Raw genomic sequence first — 20200 nt, 5'->3', positions numbered from 1 at the left:
AAGATTTCATATCCTTATATACATCATGCAATGTTTCTTCAATTTAGTTGATCTTTGTATTCTATCAAAAGAATATGAAATTTATCATTTCCTTTTTGAACAAGATTAATTGTACGTGTGTGTGTGTGTGTGTGTATGCTTTCAGTTAGACTTTAATGTGAATAAAAGGCACAGAACAAACTTCCTTGGAGAATGGTAACTGAAGAACCATTTAATTTTATTTTGTTTGATTTAACAGAACTTAGCTTTGTACACCAAGTGGAGGTGGTATGCCTTATAGTTCTATTTATTTAACACAAAGTTTAAGTAGACATATATGCCAACTCATGAGTTTCAACAGGGAACAAGACAAAAGGGAAAATAACATTTTATAAAATATTACTTAATTTATGAACATTTAGTAATTTTCAATTAATCATTTAAATACTGAACATGTGCATCAATGATAGCAAATAGGCAATCCTGACAAGTATTTTGGAAAATGGAATCTCATACAAGGTATGTCTTATAGAAAAATATCCACCTGAATTGTGTTTCTGTAAATAATGATACTACTTCATAAACAATGACTAAAATGCAAATTTCCAATATGAAAGAATTAAAGTGAATTTCTATAAAGCAAATACAAATAATGCATCAATAAACTGGTTCAAAACTGGCCAGAAAATGTATTTGAATACAATATTTTACAAAGAGTAAATGCTGGCATAATATCCTATTGTTGCTGTATTTTCTCTTTTTTTTTTCCACTAATGCTGGTCATAGATGGAACGAGGATCACTTAGCAAGAGTCAGACTACTGTTTGACTGCTGTCTTGTTGTATCTATGCTTCTTTCTCTGGAATGAAATAAAGCACTGGGTCAGCTAGAAAATGTTGTGAATTCTTCAAGTATCCTCTTGAAGAGGATAATTTCCTTGGATTTTTCAGGGACAATAGGACAATAGTTTCTCAAATTCTTTGCTTTCTCCAACATCTTATGTTTGCCTTGCTTGGAAGTTCTTGGTAAGAGATATGATCATTTAGTTAGTAGGAATAGTGAATGATGTATCTTTCTTAACATTAATTATATCAATTTACCTTATAGCTTTGGAAAAAAAATTGGGAGAACTCTCAAAGAGAAACATTTTGAAGTTGATTTACATAGTTTGATATAGCAAACTGTCTACTGCTCATTTTTCTTCTCAAATAGTTTATGACTCAGCTGCTCAAAATAATCTGTTTAATTAACTCAATGTTCGTATACTATATATATCCAAAGTGCATATGGAAAGAAGAAACGATATGCTTCAAATGAAATATTTTGAGTAAAATCCCATGCTAAATTTAACTTGTTAAATATTTAAATATACCTTTCTTATTTTCCTTTAATTTTTAAAGACCTCAGTTTAACCCTTAGGATACCATGTGATATTTTAAAGGGATGGATCTGCATTAGTTTTTTGTAATGAATTTGCAGTTCATTTATTCTCCTTGAGATATTCACTGTGATGGGAATTACATATTATTTTCTTCATTGTATGAATCAAAGATTAAAAAAGTTAAAATTCAGGCATCCACATCGGTAGCATTTGAACTGGTTACTAGTCAGTCCCAAGACTATCAGGGCACATTCACAGATGAGGGATTAGTCCAGTGAGAGGTTGATTGGATAGAAAAGTTAGTGGGATGGTGGAGGTAGAATATGGAGGTATTTAAAAGGAAGTGAGGCTGGGAAAATAGGTGATAGTGAACTCATGGAAGGAATTTAATGTTATACTGAGGGATTTGTACATCATTCTCTATGAAATCAGAAATCATTGAACATTTAACAAGATGGAATGACACAATTTGAATAGATTTAAGATTGGATCTAATGTGAAGAGATTGAAAGAAAAAAAGTCTGAAAATGACCAAGTTTCTATTATCATCATTGCTAAATATTTTCTAATTACATAATCATACAAATGTCTATCCACCTTATATACTTAATTTTCACTGGATTTGCCCAAGATAATAATTTTGTTATCTTTTAAATATTTTCTTCTCTGGGCATTCATAATATTCCAATACTGAGGAATACTGAGGTGTATTCCTCAACACCTGCATGAGCAACTCTACTTCCCATTAAATATTGCAGTAAAAGTTGTCTGCAAGCTTTGTTTTTTGTTTGTTTTGTTGTGGTATCTCTGTATTGATGATACAAAGCTGTAGGTTTTCTCATATGCTTTCAAGGTTTTTGATACCATTTTTTATGTAGATATCTGAAAAATGCATATCTCTAGCAAATGCTTCTCTCTGGTGTTCTGCCTGGGTATCCCACCTTGTAGTTCAAACTCATTAGGTTATAAACAGACTAAAACCAATATTTATCAAGAGATACAATTTGATGTTCATTGAAATATTCTTATTCATTTCATAAACCAATGTTATGTAGTTTTATAATATCCATGTAATTATATTACTTAATTATTTAGAAATACAAGGTCATGTGTGGAGGTGTGATATATACTAAAATTTGTGTTTGGGTCCATCCTAAATATAGAGAGATTCAGATTTCCAAGGGAAAGGATGCACAGTGAGAACCAAAGAAGACCAAGTATCGGGAAAACCCCTCATTTAGTAGCTGATAGGAAGACAGTGATCCTGGATGCAAGAGAACTGACAAATAATGGTAAAGGTGGAAGAAAAAAGTAATAACATAATTAGGCTTAACTTTTATTGAATAACGAATTTGTTGGTCATAAGCACTTTATGGGTTTTATCTAATTAATGTGTTTTAATCTCATTCTGGAACACAATTTTAAACAGTAGCTCTTGTTATGTAACAAATCCTCTCTTTAATAATGATGATATTGTGATTTAAAGAGACTAAGAAATACCTCAGGGCATTGTGCTCATAAATGCCAGACACAGAACTCAAATGATGACCATCTGAAAACAAAGACCACGTTTAGTGTAATGATTTAGAATCATCAAAAGGTGATATAGCTAGCATCAGTAGAATTCAATAGGTATATTTAAATTACAGGCTACATTTTATATTTACTCTTGTTTCTAAACTAAGTCATAGACTATTCAGTCAAAAACAGTGTCCCTATTATTTTGCTTCATTATAACATTACTTTTATCCAGATTTATAATGGAATCAATTGAAATACAAGTAGACCAGTAAAATGAATCAAACTCAACAAGGGGAGTTATAGCTTAATGTTTAACAATGTTTTAATTGTTGACATAATTAAGTGAGCAGAACCATTAAAGTCACTATTTTCTAAGTTGTGATATAAGTAGTAAAATTGAAATACTCTTTTCCTAATTAAATGACTATAAAGTGCCAATTCATTCTTTATTGGAGCAATTTAATCCAAAGAAGCAGCCAGCATTCCCTTTTTAAGCCAGTATGTCCCATTCTTTTATCTTGTTTGGTTTTATAACCCTCAAATTTGAGTATAAGAACTAAAGAATGCCATGGTAAAATGGATTTATGAAAATTACTTGCAAAAGGAGAAATTTCTAAGGGAATCTTGATTCAAATAATATGCATTCTTCATAATAATATATGCAATTAACTGTGAGGGGAAAAACATGGAAAATTGTTGTGGAAGAATAGCATAACAGTTTATATTGACAAAATCCTCAAGTTTTTTTTTTTTCTTTTTTTTTTTTTTTTTTTTTTTTTATGGGGGGATGGATCATAAGTAATTCTCTACCTAGCATACACCACAATTCTAGTCTTTCATAAGGAAAGCTGCTGGTCAGCACAAACCGTATTCCGTATTATTTTCACCACAATTTAGGCACAGTGAGCCCTTCTTAGGGAATATTCATAGAATAAAATATTATGAAGAATAATCAATGGGTGTCCCAACTCCCCCCAACAAAACAAATAACAGAATGATGTCAGCAAAATGGTAGAATAGGAAACCCCAGACCTCTTTCCTTCACAGACATATTGAGATCAACATTGTCATAAAGATATAATTTGGGAATATGTATGAGTACATGTTTCCAGAGGTGATTCACTTTCTCTCCTGTTTGCATCTCAGCCACTAGCAGATCATGATCTCTTTAAACTTAATTCTTGACTGAGGCTTTTTTGAATTTATCTAATTACTATGAATATGTACCATAAATCGTTTTGAAGCCAGACTAGTCATTACAATTTCTCAGGCATGATTTTTGTTTTTGCTTCTCCAATACATAGTGTGAAATAATGCAATTCCTCTTGTAGTTTACTGGACCTACGGGAGTGGGGATTGTTTACTTCTGGGTTATTTTAAACTGAGAATGTAGTCCCTTGGTCCCAGTTTTATGGCGGGAGGATTTCCTATTTAATTCTCTGCGCTAGGTGCTGAAGGCAGTGCCCTTTGTTTCCCTTGTAAAGTTCAGTCAGGTTGTCAAATTCTCCCTGTTTGAAATCAGCTTTAGGGTTCTATCTATATTTCTGTATCTTTGTTTAGATTTTTGAAATACTTATTAATCTACATTAGCTTGTCAGCTCTTTAATACAAAAGTGTTATCTTTAGTTATTGCAGTTATTGTTTTTGATTTGTTTCTTTTGTGTATTTATGCTTTAAATCTTTTTCATCCAGCAGTTTTAGTTGTGTTCAGTGGGAGAATAAATTTATCTGCCTGACTATTCATATTACAGAAATGGCTCAATCCCTGTGACAGTTATCCTTGTTCATTACCTGTGCATGCATTTATACTTGACATAAAATATAAATTTATCACTGCTGAGGATTGTAGGCCTCCCATAAAACTCACCTCCCAGACTCTTGAATGTTAAAGCTTGCTTACATTTTTTATTTCTTCCTCTTTGTATCCTTCTCACTTCTTTTTAAATTCAATTTAAACATGTTGAAAGGTGTTTTTGTTTTTGTATTCCCCCTCCCAAAAATAAATACTACTTGCACACCTAAATTTGTGGTCTCTATGTTTCAAACCACTACTTTTAACAGCAACTAAAAGAAATGAGGGAACTATTTGAATTTCTATCTCCAGTGACAAACAAAGCCCATAGAGCAAGCAGAAAAAGGATAAGAATTGAGACTCTTAACTAGCTGAATGCTTTTGGGCTAATGACTCATTTCTGAGTGTTCAGGTTTTTTTCTTTTTTCTTTCTTTTTTTCTTCACTAAAATAAAGATGCTCCTCGCTTGCCCCAGCATTCTGATTGCTTCTGCATATGTCTTACTTGCTGTCTCTTCCATTGTGTTATTCTCCTAACTGGTCACCAAACACCCAGGAGGAGTGGAGAGCCCAATTCTTTGGAAAGATTAGTTCAAGACATGTAGATGCCCCAGAGATCTCCATAAGCTAAGGACGCCTTTCTTCAGGAGTGAAAGAAGAATTTTCCCTGCTTAATGGAATCCCTGCCCTTTCCAGAAACCATTGATAGTCCTGCTAACATTTGAGCCTTTGTACTGCACTTAACCTCTGCTGTCCACATCTTGCATCTAAACATCTGAAACTAATATAATATTCTATGTCAACTGTGATTGAACAATAAATTTTAAAAAAAGAATTACTTCAAATAGTACTTACTATTGCTTCCTATACATTCTCCAGTTCTAGCCAGTCAGAGGTATTTATTCATTATCACTGTGTTCATAAAAAAAGAAAAAGTAAAAAACTCAATTCTATAAACTACCCTGTATCTACCCAATAATTTAATTTTAAAGCTTTCTAAGGGAGTGTATATATTGCAACCAATGGAGTCTGATAAATGAATGTCTATATTCATATATTTTTCTTACAAAATTAGTATTTCCTATAATGTTCATATACTTGAAAGTTATAGAATTATTTGTTTTTAAAGTGGCTCCACATATAAAATAGTTAACTTTTTCATTCTAGATGCAATAGGAAACATTCTTGCAACTCTTCCCTGGCTTTAAATTGTTTAAAATTGCTAAATATTGTCTTTTGCTGCTGTTGTTTTGTGCTGGATGGCTACAATCATGATTAGTCTAAGGTTATGAAGTCCCTAGTGCAGGTTGAGGTCTGTTCTATGCTGCATTTCTAGACAAATGTTCAGGAATATCAGTGGCTTACAAGGGGCAGATGCCAACAAGGAAAGATCTCCTCTCACTTCTGAAGAAAGGTATCTTTAGATCTTAGAGATCTCTTGGATGCCTGTAAGTTTGAACTAAGCTTTTCAAAGAATTGAGCCCTTCAGTCTAAAATGAGAGAGAGAGACAGAGAGAGAGACAGAGAGAGAGAGAGAGAGAGAGAGGCAGAGAGAGAGAGACAGAGAGAGAGAGACAGAGAGAGAGACAGAGAGAGAAAATAAAAAGAAAGAAAAAAAAACAATTGGAAGGAAAGAAAGAAGGACAAGAAGGAGGAAGGGAAGGAGGGAGGAAGAGAAGAAGGACAAAAGGGAGGGAGGGAGAGAGAAAGGAAGGAAGGGAGGGAAAAGAGAAAGAAATAGAAAGAACATGTTTTTGCTTGATAGAAGCCCCATGTCAATCTTTCACAAGCCCTGGTTGCAAAAATGAACACACAAATACAAAGATTTCACTTTGCTTTCTTGGTTATAAGTGAAGGAAATCTACTAAGGCAACAAATTGAGTTTACTTTGATAGAACTGATTTTAAAAGAAGCAGAGCTGCCAGGCAAAGAGCAGTCATCAGTTCACAGAAAATCACAGCTCATTGCGCAGAAAGTGTGCGGTTTTAACCATTCTCATCATCAGCTACTGGTATACAAATCAAAGTTTCCACTCCCCGAAGTCATGTTTCACAGAGAAATCTCCAGAAAGGTTCATTTTGGCAGAGTTCTCTAAGAAATTGCACAGTGTTTGAATTCTTCTCTTTAGACAAAGTTGGCTATGTGCTATTCTTTTTTTTCAATATATAATGTGATTGTGTACGTTGTAACAATATCATTAGACTGTCAAAAAAAGAAAGATGGAGGAACTGATGAGATTAAACATATTAAAAAAAAAAATGTGACTGGGAGCCTACCCAGGCAGAGTTGGATAGAAGTGTATCTTCAGAAATACTGCATATATTTTAGCAACTGAATAGATTAATAATACAATAATAATTTTAAAAAAAACCTCTATGTATTTGAAAAAAAAGCTGGCATTTTTGATACATTAACTTGTACTATGGGTGATAAGTTTTCCTCACATAAATGGAAATTGTTAAAACCCATGTTTACACCTGAAAAAATTTCTGAAACTCTACCTGAGGACAAAGAGTAATCCTGTTTCATGATTCCAGCTTATGTATGTTGGAGTTAATAATATGTTACGGAGTTTATTAAGAAGAAACACAGGTATATGTTAGTTATACTTCTGGTGCTGTCATTTCCACGGTGGGCATCAGAAAATTTAAAATCTTTCAAAATGAAGATTCAATTACCAAGCTGGAAAGACAAACATAGAGGGCAAAATAGTTTTTAACATTAATGTTGTCTAAATTATAGCCTTTTACTCTTGAAGGAAGAATATATCCCTTCTTAAATTCTAATATTTCCTCTGATAGAACCATCTTCCTTGGGAGTCAAATGAGAAAACCAGTATTGCTCTTAATAATCTCTATTTCTTTGTAAAACATAATCTGCACCAAATTCCTTTCATTCCACTATTACAAGGAATGTAGTATCCAAAATTTCCCGTTTCCATTTGTGGCCCTGTAAATGAAGCCATTAAATTCCAATAGCTTGATAATATATTATTCTAATTATCTATACAAAGCCCCAACCAACATATCTCAATTTGTACATAAGTATCAGGGTTATTTTCCTAGATTTAATTAAGTCTACTTCTGTGTAGCTCAAGAAGCATCAATGTTGGATTTACTTCAATACTATTCTTTAAAATGACCATGACAATTACAATTCGCACCAAGAGTGTATGAGAGTAAGTATGTATAGCATCATAGTCCAAAAAAGTTAATTCCAAATCATCACCCTCCAGGGTGATTCTTTTTAACTGAGTAGTGAAAATGGTAAATTATTGATTTACATTTATCTACTTGGTTACTGATTATCTCATCTTTCTTAAATTGTATTTATTGGACTTCAGATTATTTTTTTTCTGTAAAATGTCTTTGCATAGGCAATGCTTGTCTTTTAGATTCTCTGTGTTTCTCACATAGATGTGTGGGAATCTTCATATTTTCTATACATTAAAACTTAATTTCATGTGTTTTAGAAATAACGTATTTTGTATATTTGGGCATTATTTTATGCAGAGAGTTTATTCTTCATAAAGTCTTAATTTTGCTATATAAATATTATCAATTTTCATATTACACACAGTTTCCTGTTTGAAGTATGAATTCTGAGTGTCACAATTAAGAAAAGTGACATTCTGAGTGTTATTTATATCCTGAAAATTAGCTTTTTGTCAGTTTTATATTTTACAAATGTAATCTCCCAAATTAGCTTATATTAGACTTCTTTTCATTCTCTTAACTGCATCTTGATTTTAATGTAATCTAATTTATGAATTGTTTATTTTAATTTCTTTTTCTATGACTTGGCAAATGTGTCTTTTTATACCCAAGGTCATGGAGGCATTTTAAAAATATATTCTGGGAAATTTATTGCTCAGCTTTCAAATTTAGATATGCAGTCCTCCAGAGATTGATTTTGTATGTATCCTATGATATGTGACACCACACTTTTTTTTCTTTCCTGGTATGACTGTCAAATCAACTTAACAACCATTTTAAAAATGACATATTTTCTCTTATTGTTCTACAAGCATGTTTTTATAATATATTGTAGGACAGCATGGATTTCTGATTTGGGATTCACAGTTTCCTCTGTTTGGTCTATTTATCTAGTCTTGCACAAATACCATGATCTCTTAATTAATCATAGTTTTATAATCAAACTATTTCTGGCAAAGCAACACCTCTCATTTTGTTCTATTTCTCCATGATTGTTTTTAGATATACTTAGAACTTTGCATGCCTATATAATTTTTAAAATCAGCATGTCAAGTTTTAAGAGTAAGAAAAAGACTATTGATACTGACAAAATGATTTGGTTATCATTTTCAAGGTGAATAGATATCTAGAGAAAAGGTGACTATTTTTGGAAAATTAACATAATTTATTAAAAAACCCATAAAAAGCATATTATATCTCTTTATCAATCTACCAAATCCTCAGTGTTGGTCATGAATTTGAAATTTTTTCATAAAAGCCAAATATTGGTAGAAGTAATATCAGAAGGCAGTTGCCTATTACGTCAAGCAGAACACAACTGGGGTTTTTGTGTTATTAGCATGAGTCCTCCCCAGGTGTTTCTTGACAGAAGGAATGATAGAGAGGAGATGAAGACAGACAGAGAGAGAGAGACAGAGAAGACTTTGAGACATTTCAAATGTCTTTTTAAAAACACGAGTTCCATGGAACTTTGAATAAAATATATTATAATAACTGCAACTTGTTTACTATTTAAACATCTCATATTATCTAATTCAAAGTTCTGAAAACATCCATGGATTTAGTAGTATTATGTCTGCAAAGCGTGCTGTAGTTGAGTACATTGTCTAACATTATTTAGCTACTGTATGACAGATGTATGATTTGAACCTATGCCAGCTTACTGTGAATTGAAGTTGTAAAAAGACTACATAACCTGTATTGGCAATTGCTTCTTGTTGTTTCCTGTTATTAACTCTTCTGCCAGGAGTTCAGCATTCTCCATTATTCCACACTCTTCAAACAGGCCAGAATTTATTTTCACTGCTTCTGAAAGGATTCCTCCTTTTGAGTCTGACTTGTCTATTATACTTCAGTCTAGGGTCACTCTTCCCTTGAATTCCTGTTTATCTGTGCGCTGGATGTGATCGTCAGTCCTTTAATCCAAATGTTCTTTCAAAATGCAGTTTGCACTCAACATTCTGTAGTTTTCTGTAACTCCTGTGGCTATCAGAACAGTCCTCTTCCTATTTAAATTCTTCTCAGTTGATAAGCAGTGAAGGTTTTTACTGTAATATTGTGCACTTATATGTGTTGCTACATGGCAATAAATTATATACTACATTGTTGTTTGGTGCTTGTTATAGTTTTTATCCCACAACCTAATAATATATAATAGTTTCTTAGAATGCCATATCAATCTAGAAAGTACTAAACATATTCTTATTTCACAGTAAACTCTTCCTGCTTTTCACTTTTACCTAAAATATAAGTGGGAACAAAAATGATTTTCATTTTCATAATGATAAAAAAATGACATTGAAGTTTCTTATGTGAAAAAAGGAAATTATCTTCAACTTCGTACATATAAATCTAATAATTATATTATGGATTTCAAAATACTAGCAAATACATTAGGATTCTATTTGAAAAAAGAAAAAAGGGACATGAACATACATTTTACCGATTTGTATAAATATTGACATTTAACAAAATCAATTTTTTATTATTTATTTATTTTTTTAATTCTGTCTGGCTTTTGTCTATATTATGTTTTAAAAATTATCTTGATTTTGTTCAGAGAAAACCAAAAACGCAAGTCAGTGAATAGAGCATAAGTGTCAGTGCACAGCACCAAGTAAACTGCACCAGGTCAAATAATGTTTCTGACCCGTGCCGGGTCTCCAGGGGAAAGAACGCATTCCTAAGCAGGGAGTTTCCTCCTAGTAAAATGGAATAATAATAATCCCTGCTTCTCAGTTTTATCATGAAGATTTTTAAAAATGATAAATGTAAACTAAATTGGTGACTGACACTAGTAAATAGCACATATGTTTTCAGTTATTTTCATTATGGCCTTAGAAATCACTAGATTCTGATAGATGTTGGATACATTTATAAAAGTTCTCTCTTATGGCAAAAAAAGTGGACTATTTTTTCAATGCAACCCACCATCTCTTGTTTTCAGTGGATAATAGTAAACATCTAGGTATAAACATTTCCAATGATAAAAATATTTTTTAAAATAACATTTGTTGGAGGCTCAAAATTAAAATAACTAATTTCTATGTATATTTTCTTGTTCAAAGTTGCTTAATATCTGTGAATTTTGCATGTAATATTAGCAAAATTTAGTTTTAGTTTACTAAGTCTGCAACTCAGGAAAATGACAAGAAAAGAATCAGAGGAATAAGAGCCTCTTAAGATAAATGAAAGAGAGGAAAATATTTTTATTAAAGGTATGTTTTGTCTGTCTGGAGAAGAGTAATACCATTATCATAAAGCCATTCCTTGTTGCCTCAGAGTCTGTATCAGTGACCTTTGGGGCTCAAATAGAGAACAGGGCAGGTACTCAATGTGACTTTGGAAGACAAATGGTAAGATAAAAATTGAACCACTGAGCATGAAAGGTTAAATGTAGGAGAGAAGGGAAGGGTCTTTTCAAAAATCAGGTGGCTCCCAGGAGATGTTGATGCCTTCCTCTACAGTCAAGTATGTATTTAGAGTAATAACCTGACCTGAGGAAGAATTGAGATAAATAGCCTAGTCAAACTGTAGCTAAGATGTTTATTGGCAGATTTGAATGTATTTGTGCAGTGTAGACTTGAGTCCTGAAAAAGCTTCAGGCACTAGAAAGTGAAAAAGCATGTCTTTTACTTCTATATGTCTTCCAAAGGATAGGATACAAAGTAAAACATTGATCAAGATATGGATATTTAAAGACATATTGTGAAGATTCTCACTAACTTACAATTAACAGATAATATTTTACTTGACTTTGATCCTAAATTATGTCTGTTATTCCTCATGATAATCCTAGGCAGTAATTTCTTTCATCATATGTACTTCTAACTGAGGAAACAGGCTTACCTTCCGAAGATTATTCAGTTATCAAGTAGTGTGGTGTATATTATATTCATATATTGTGTTTAAATTGATGTTCAATATACATCTTAACAAAATTCTAGAGTAACCAATTCTTAAATATTGGGAATTTAAATATATATATAACCGATTATTGTTAAATGAATTACCAGTTATTGTTAAATGAATGTCTTTTGTTAATTCATAGAATTGTATTGGATTTAAACATTCCAATATATTAAATTATTTGAGGAAGCTACAAAACTCTAAATGATGCATAGATAACAGGGGAAAATAAAAGACATACAGAATAATATACTGTGTATAAGATAATAATAGAAATATGTGAATTACAGTTATAGGGAAGAACCTTGATTAATTTTAATGTAAAGATATTGTTTTAAAAAAACAAAGTCCTCAAAGATAATATGCACTTTTTAGAATAATGCCAGGTAGTTAGTTACCTCATGTGCATGTGCTCAGGGGACCTAGTGAATCTTCAGTTTTCTGTTGTGCTGATCTATCCTCTATGGACTCTGTACTGAGAGCTCTAGCTTCCTTGTTATCCCTCGGTTCTCAACTCAGTTTCTTGAACTCAAGACCGTACTTGGTCCCTTTTCCCTAGGTCGTGCCCTGTAAACTCTCAATCTGTAAACTGGGAAAATCTTAGTGCCCATTTCACTTATTTCCCATCTTTCAAGCACTGCTGTCCTTGATCTGGAGTGTCTTACAAACTGATATTTTCAGATATTTGTCCAGGAAGTTATGTATAGACTCCGTTTTACCGGAGTATGGAAATCTATTTTTAAAAGTAAAATTAAATAATTTATTGCACAGCTGTGGTGTTTTGTTAGTTATTTTTTATATGGTTCTTTTCATTTTTTTATTTTCCTTGAAAATTCTGTTGAAATCCTAATGCTTATGCCTAGAAATATATGTTAATAAATTAAATTTGAACATTTGCTAGAATAAAGAAAGTGTGTAGTATTTTGACTCAAATGACACATATTTCCTACTCAGTTCAAATTTTGGAGATCCTTTCTTTACCATTCCCACTGTTGTCACCCTGCTTTACTTTTCTCAGCTAACGTTAGTGAGATAATGCATAGATTTACTGTTATAACTGCTATTAATTGGATATTTTAAAGTCCTCAAGTTTATCTTCACATTTTGAAAGGGAATCTATCATCTTAAAATTCGAAACTTCATATGCACTTCCATTTATTAATACTTCCCAAATCTCCTTGGCAGTATACTTGGAATACTTGTCTCTTGTATAATCAAAGTTTATTTTCTTAATGCAATTCAAAAATGTAGCACCCATAAATATTTCCCATCATGCTTCACCTTGTTTTTGAATTCCTTAGCCTAGGCCAATTGTCTAATTTATATTGTCTCACAATGCTATTAGATGATATATTTTTGTTCCTTTATTATAACATGAATTTACATACAAGGAGTTAGATATATTTGTTCAACACATTTAAGGGACATTAATACATACCATGCACTATTTGTCAGGTTACAGAAATAAAAGCTAACACAACTAACTGGAGAACAAATGCATTCAAAGGGTTATCCCAGTAGATCCTGTAAAAGGAGAACAAAGCAACCTAGACTTAATGGATAGAAATATGAGTTTTAAAAGAACAGTCAAACAAAAATGATTTTTCCATGGGATTTTAAGAATGAGTATAATTTGACCATATTGGAAAATGGTATGATTGCATACATTCAGTTATGTGCATGTGTTGGGATGTGTATTTTTATGTGAGCCTGACTTTGCTTGGAATTAGGGAATCATTACAAATACATTGTTTAGTAAAATATTGTTTAGAAAATGCTTAATAGTAAATAGTTGGATATAAGGGAAAATTAGGTTATCCTGGAAAAATTTACTTCAGGTCATCTGTTAAAGGAAACCTGATTAATAAAACAACTAGTTCATACATATTATGAATATAGAGTTCTTAATATGTGAAGATAAGACATGGTCATGTCTCAAAGCACTGAAGCATGAGGTAAGACTACAGGTGCTTGATTAACAGTTTTATTTTCCTTGCTGTTTGAGTCATTTTTCTTTCACAGAGTAATCCCTGTTTTCATACTTGTTTTGTGTTATAGTTTCATTAGAAAGGAGTTGTTTCCAATTTTTTCTTTACTGCCTAGGAAATACAGTTTGGAAACTTAATTCCCATAAACAATAGATGGGTCAAGGGTCAAACACGGGAAGCATGCCAATAATCCTTCTGCAGTTACAGTTCACCACAGGGAGAGATTAGCAGAGGTCAGGGCAAAATATGGACCCGGGGATTGTTATAAAAAAGCTATTTTAGCCACTTAAATTGGTAGAAATATATGTGGTAAGTCGTTTTTATATAAATAATAATAAAGTGGATATATATGATATCTAGCATCTGAAATCAATATCAATAAATTTTCCTTGATGTATTTTTAAAACAATCAGCCATAAAGGAGACATTCTCATATTGATGAATATTTTATTAACTAAAATTAATTTGTATACAATTAAAACTGAACAAGTTATGCACATTGTAATGTATTATATATAATATTTAATATATTTAACAACATATTAGCATAATGGACCTTTACTATTTCAAAATAAGTTTAAGAAAAATTTGTTTTGTAAATGGAATATTGATCAGCAACAAAAAAATGTGAAATTCTTAGCCTACTATTTTTTACTTTGTCATAAAAATGTTTAGTTATATTAATAAGTCAGGTATATGTCAAAGATACAGAATAATGGGTCTATAAAATAAAAGCAAAATTTTATAACTATCTTTCATATTTATTTATGACTTTATATTTTTAATATAAAAATCATTTGCCATTTGTAGTGATCAATGTGCTTATGTGCTGATTTATGAACACCTAGTTTGAAAGGTTAAGGAGGACAGGTTTGATCAATTACAATATCCACTTATGCATGAAAAAAATTTATAATTATATTTATGTATTTAAATGTATATGTATTTCAATATTTGATTTTATTAAGTTTAATATTTGAAAAATCATTTTTGTACAGTGACAATAGTATAATTATGTCCTCTTAAAAGTCTGCTTTAATTAGCTTATAAAACTGACTTGAACATGGTGGATTCTTTATAGTGTTTTTGTCTTGTTATTTTAAAAAATGATTTGACATTTCATGATTTTTCCTGCTTTTTAATAAATATTTGAAGATACATTTTTTCTAAAACTCTTTCGAACTGTTGTTTAAGAGCATTAAGGTAAAATGTTTCATTAAATACTCCCATTTTTATTGTCTGCATAGTCTGCATCTAGAGAATTTTTTCTCTAATTTCATTAAATGTGCTACTCCTTAAAGAGTGTGATTGATTATTTGTCAATTTACCCTCTCACCAAGTGTGTAAGAATTCCAAACTATAGACACTCAAAAACACAGTATTCTAGAAAATATTTAGATATTTACAACTCATACTGACAAAAAATATTTTAAAACATTTTTGTGTTGTATGCAATTGTACTTGACACTGTTCATCTTTTCAATTGATAATCATTTATATTTTCCTTTCTGTGCATTCTAGTGTGTATTTGCCATTTTCTTATACTTTTATAATTGGCACATTATAGCTATTTACATTTAATGAAAACAATATTTTATTACATATATTATAAATAATATAAAGTCATTTTCATTGCACTTGCATTTTTGGTGATTGTCTAGGCAATATTACTTACTGCTTTGAAGAAAAAAATATCATTATCTTCCTTTACTATCTCAAGGGATAGTAAATTGTTTATTATCCATATTCCTGACATTTATCTTGAGAAGGTCCATTATCTTTACTCTTCAATTCAACTTTTTTCTCTTCTTCAGTTAGTCTGTCTTTTTATTGTCTATCTATCTATATCAATCTATCCATCGTCTATCTACCTATTATCATCTACCTATTATCTAGTTTGTGTATATGTTGCTCCCATTTGCTTTTTCACCTTATTGGTTTTATTTATCTTGCCAAAAAAGGGAATTTTAATTCTTCTATTGGGTTTTTATTTTCCCTGTAGTAATTTTTAATTTCTATCAACTCCTTTTGCATATCATATTATTTAACAGTTATTGTAGTTATTCTATCTTTGTGCCTTCTATATTTGCTTAATGTTTTTAATTCATCCATTCATTCATTATTCATTTAATTTATTCAACAAGAATATATTAAATACCTCATTTGTGTGTAACTATGTTCTGGAGATATAACAATGAATAGAAAAAAAAAAGCAGTAGCAAATAAATAATATAGCATGAGTAGAGATAATTCATATTTAATTAAATTAATTAATGACAATTGTTAGTAAAGTAACAATTTACTAACAATTGTTAGTAAAGTTACATAGGTTTCAAGTGTACAATTTTGTATTATATCATCTATATATTACCTTGTGTGTTCACTACCCAGTATATCTGATCCCTTTTACCTTCATCTACCACTTCTCTCCCATCTTACCCTCTAGTAATCATTAAACTATTCATATTAAAAAAAATACATACATATATATATATATATATATATATATATACACACACACACACACATACATACATATATAGGGGAGCAGACATATAGCAAGTGGTGAAAATATTAGAATTGTTACAGATACCTCTTAATGAAGTGACAACAGAGGAGAAACCTAAAAGAAGTGAGGAATTAAGCCAGACAGATAATCTGGATGACCATTATTCTGAGTAGAGGGAATTGAAAGTACAAATGTTGGTATTTTATTCCTACATATTTCATTCTTTTTCTTGCAATTGCAAAGTGATTTTTTTTCTTTTTCTGAGATTTCATCATTAGAATATAGAAATGCAATGGACTTTTGTAAGCTGATTTTGTAACCAGCAGTTTTATTGTATTCATTTATTGTTTCTAATAGCTTTTTGATGGAGTCTTTAAGGTTTCTACAAAAAATGACAATTTAACTTTTTCATCCCCAATTTGGATGCCTTTTATTTCTTTATCTTGCCTGATGTTTATATTACTCTTTCTGATGCAGTCAGAAAGTTCTTGTAGAATTCTTTCATTTATTTTAATCTCTCTATTCTTCCATCTGTGTCATTTCCAGATTTCTATCTTCGATGTCATTGATTCTTTCCTCCATCTGGTCAACTCTATTACCTAAACTGGCTATTTCATCCTTCATTTCTTTTATTGCGTTCTTAATCTCCAGAAATTTTATTTGGTTCTGTTTTAAAATTTCAATCTCTTTGGTAAAATGTTCACTTTGTTCTTTGATTGTGTTTTTGAGTTCATTAAACTACCTATCTGTGTTTTCTTGCATCTTGTTGAGTTTTTTAAGAACTGCAATCTTGAATTCTCTGTCATATTTCTGTGTCTTTAAGTTCATTTTCTCGAGAGTTTTCATTTCCTTTCTGAGCTGTCTTGTTATCTTGGTTATCCATGACTATTAATGAATTATTATTTCTCTTCCTAGGCATCTACAGGAGTGGGTTCTGCATCAGGTTGATAGGAAAAGGTCTTTCTTTTGTTATCCAGTAGGTTTTGGTAGAATGTTTTATTTTCTCTCCAACTGTAGCCTTTTATTCTCTCTCACACTGTAGTGTTACATTTTCTCTGCACTGTTCTGGCTCCTCAAATAATGAGTGGAGGGGTTTCCCTGGAAGGTGGGCTTCTCCTCTGTGAACATGTCATCTGAGTCACAGGGCACAGCCTTTGTGGGGGGATATGGAGAACTTCTGAAGTTCCAAAGCTCTTCCTGCACTAGTTTCAGAGCCTGTGTGTTTCAGTGGCTCTGTTTACTCCTGCAGGGATCCACCCAGATAGGTGGGGACAGGGGCAGGGTGGCTTGTGAGAAGTGACCCAGAGCAATGGCAGCAAACACCAGCACAGCAGTCCTGCACTCCTGGCTCCCTGCCCTTCACTGGGACTAGTTGGGCTGTGAGTCCGTGGCTGTGGGCTGCAGTTCTCAGAACTGCAAATATTCTCTTCTTCTTATATGACACTGCTACCTTTCCATTTCTAGCACCGGGTGAGTGGGGGTAGGGTGAGCTCTGGGAGGGTAGGAGGGGGTGGCTAGGCTCAGTGCCTAAGGCTTCTGTTCTCTGCTCAGCAGTGAGGGCTTAAACCACCATTTTCACCCTTCTTCCTTCAATCTTTGCTCCGAGGCCCCTGCCCTGAGTGTTGTTATGTCAGCCATGTTATGTGCTGATCCCTCAAGTGGGATTGTGCCATAAGGGCTAATCAAGTGCTTCCCTCTCCTGCAGCTGTGGTAGTTTGGGAATGCAGGGAGCTTGGATCTCAGGGTTCTGGTATAAGTTCTGCACCCCCTCTGCCCACGTCTCCCCACTTCCTGCTTCTCTCCTTTCCCGCTAGCCCAATTTGCCCACTTTTAAATGATTTCAGTTGGGAATCTCTTAGTCTTGTCTGTCTGCTGTGCGGGGAATCCTTTGTGGAGTTACAGTTGTTCAAGTTGTAAATTCCAGGGAAGATTTCAATAAGTTCACCTCACATCACCATTTTTTAAAGCATATTCTTGGGAGTTGAATTTGTAGGCCACAGAGTGGCCTACAAATATGTGAATATTCAAATTTAAGTTATAATACAAAATACATTTCCAGCATGTTTTCATCATTTTACACTCAATCAGAAATATATGTTTCTGCTGTGATACTTGAAATTGTCAGATTTTTAATTCTTGAAGTGTAAATGTAAGTAAATTGATTTCTTTCTCATTTTGATTTGACAATAACTTAAACATAATTTATGATTATGTTTAGACATATATTCAGTAAATTATAAGCAATGATTAGAAATCATAATGATGATTTTGATAGTTATATTAATCTTTATCTAATATGATATAGGTGAAATAATTCAATATAAGAATACTTGTTTAGTATCATTCCAATCTTTCCTGAATTCTGTCCTTCTTGTATATTTGTCATTGACTATCACTATAATATCATGCTATATTAATGCTAAATTCAAGTAAATTCAAGTATTTTTTTATAATGGCTTTAAGTTCCTTGTTTATATACATAGATGTTATATATACTATACACACATGTATATATATACATATATGTAGCTGTATATACATATATGTATATATATTCACATATATATAAATATTCTTTAAAATTTTTTTAATAAAAGGCTTTATATTTTTGTTGCAGGTATGAGTTTTTCAGATGTTGCTAATGTTAGCCAGACATGCCAAGTACATTAGAAAATATTATTATTCCTTCATTTAGACATTCTTTCTTCTGTATTTCCACAAACAGACCTGGGAGGACATTAAGATACTTCCTAAAAAAGTACAAAATTGCCTGAATAGTAAAATTATGCCCTGCCATTCATCATATTGGAATAAAAGACACAGGAAAAATCAGACGCAAAGTTGACAGTGAGCAATATTTCCCTGTAGGATGCACTGTAACTATAAAGTGTCATAACATTCTCTGTTTTGAGGAAGACTACTGCTTTCTTACTCACTATGGAACACTGTTATCTAAAATCCTGGACTCTCTGGAGCTGTGTTGTTTGAAATTATATCAGGAAGAATGAACTACCCCCTTGCCTGAAGTATCTATATCCCTTTGGCACAGGCAAGGAGTTTTGATTTACAACTCAGGTAAATACCAGCTGTCTGGCCCCAACACTCCACATCAATCTTAACTTTAAAGTCTCCAAGGAAACAGGACCCAGGGCCAATCTGCAGTCCATATCTAATGCTAACTAACCCTTTTACTCACAGCTCTGCTTTGCTTGAACCTATCAAAACACTGTCATTTCAATGTCAATTAAACTCCACTCTCCTTCCAAATTCTGTAATAGCTCTGTTTCCTTTCTTTGGGGAGAAGTGTCATGGTTCCCTGATGTGCAGCCTCCCTCAATGTAATGATTCAATAAGAAATAGATAAGTTCCTCATGGTTTTAGGGTCATTGGGAGGCTCCAAAGAGAATTGACTGTGACAACCATAGACTGGGACCCTCAATTTACTGGTAATGCACAGAACTTGAAACATTTGATAGGAATCAAATAGGAAAAACAAAATCAAAATCAAAATATGTCAGCTCACTCACAAAGACCTTGAATTAAGTATCATTAAATAATCATTTACATTTATGAGGAAAATTACTCAGACATTTATTTTTTATAAAAACTCAGAAATGACAAAAATGGAAAGTTATTTCATAAAAGCAGATCAATCTATATAAAGAATTGAGAAAAAAGGCAAAATTTTCTCAGAAATGGAGACAATTGGTAGGTCCAATGGAGAGTAGATGTAATTGAAAATGTAATAAAGGAAGTGCAGAAAAAAGTTTTTATGGTTGTAGGAAAAGAGGATTTATGTGATTATGTATTCTGTCAATACAGAAAAATCTTCACTACTGAAATGCATGTGTATCAGTGCATACAAGTATATTAAACAAGGTTCTCCAGAGAAAAATAAGACAATAGG

This window comes from Rhinolophus sinicus, chromosome 16 (genome assembly GCF_057876585.1).
Source record: "Rhinolophus sinicus isolate RSI-liver-muscle chromosome 16, RSI-T2T, whole genome shotgun sequence".
Taxonomy (NCBI): Eukaryota; Metazoa; Chordata; class Mammalia; order Chiroptera; family Rhinolophidae; genus Rhinolophus; species Rhinolophus sinicus.
This window is presented reverse-complemented; position numbering follows the sequence as displayed.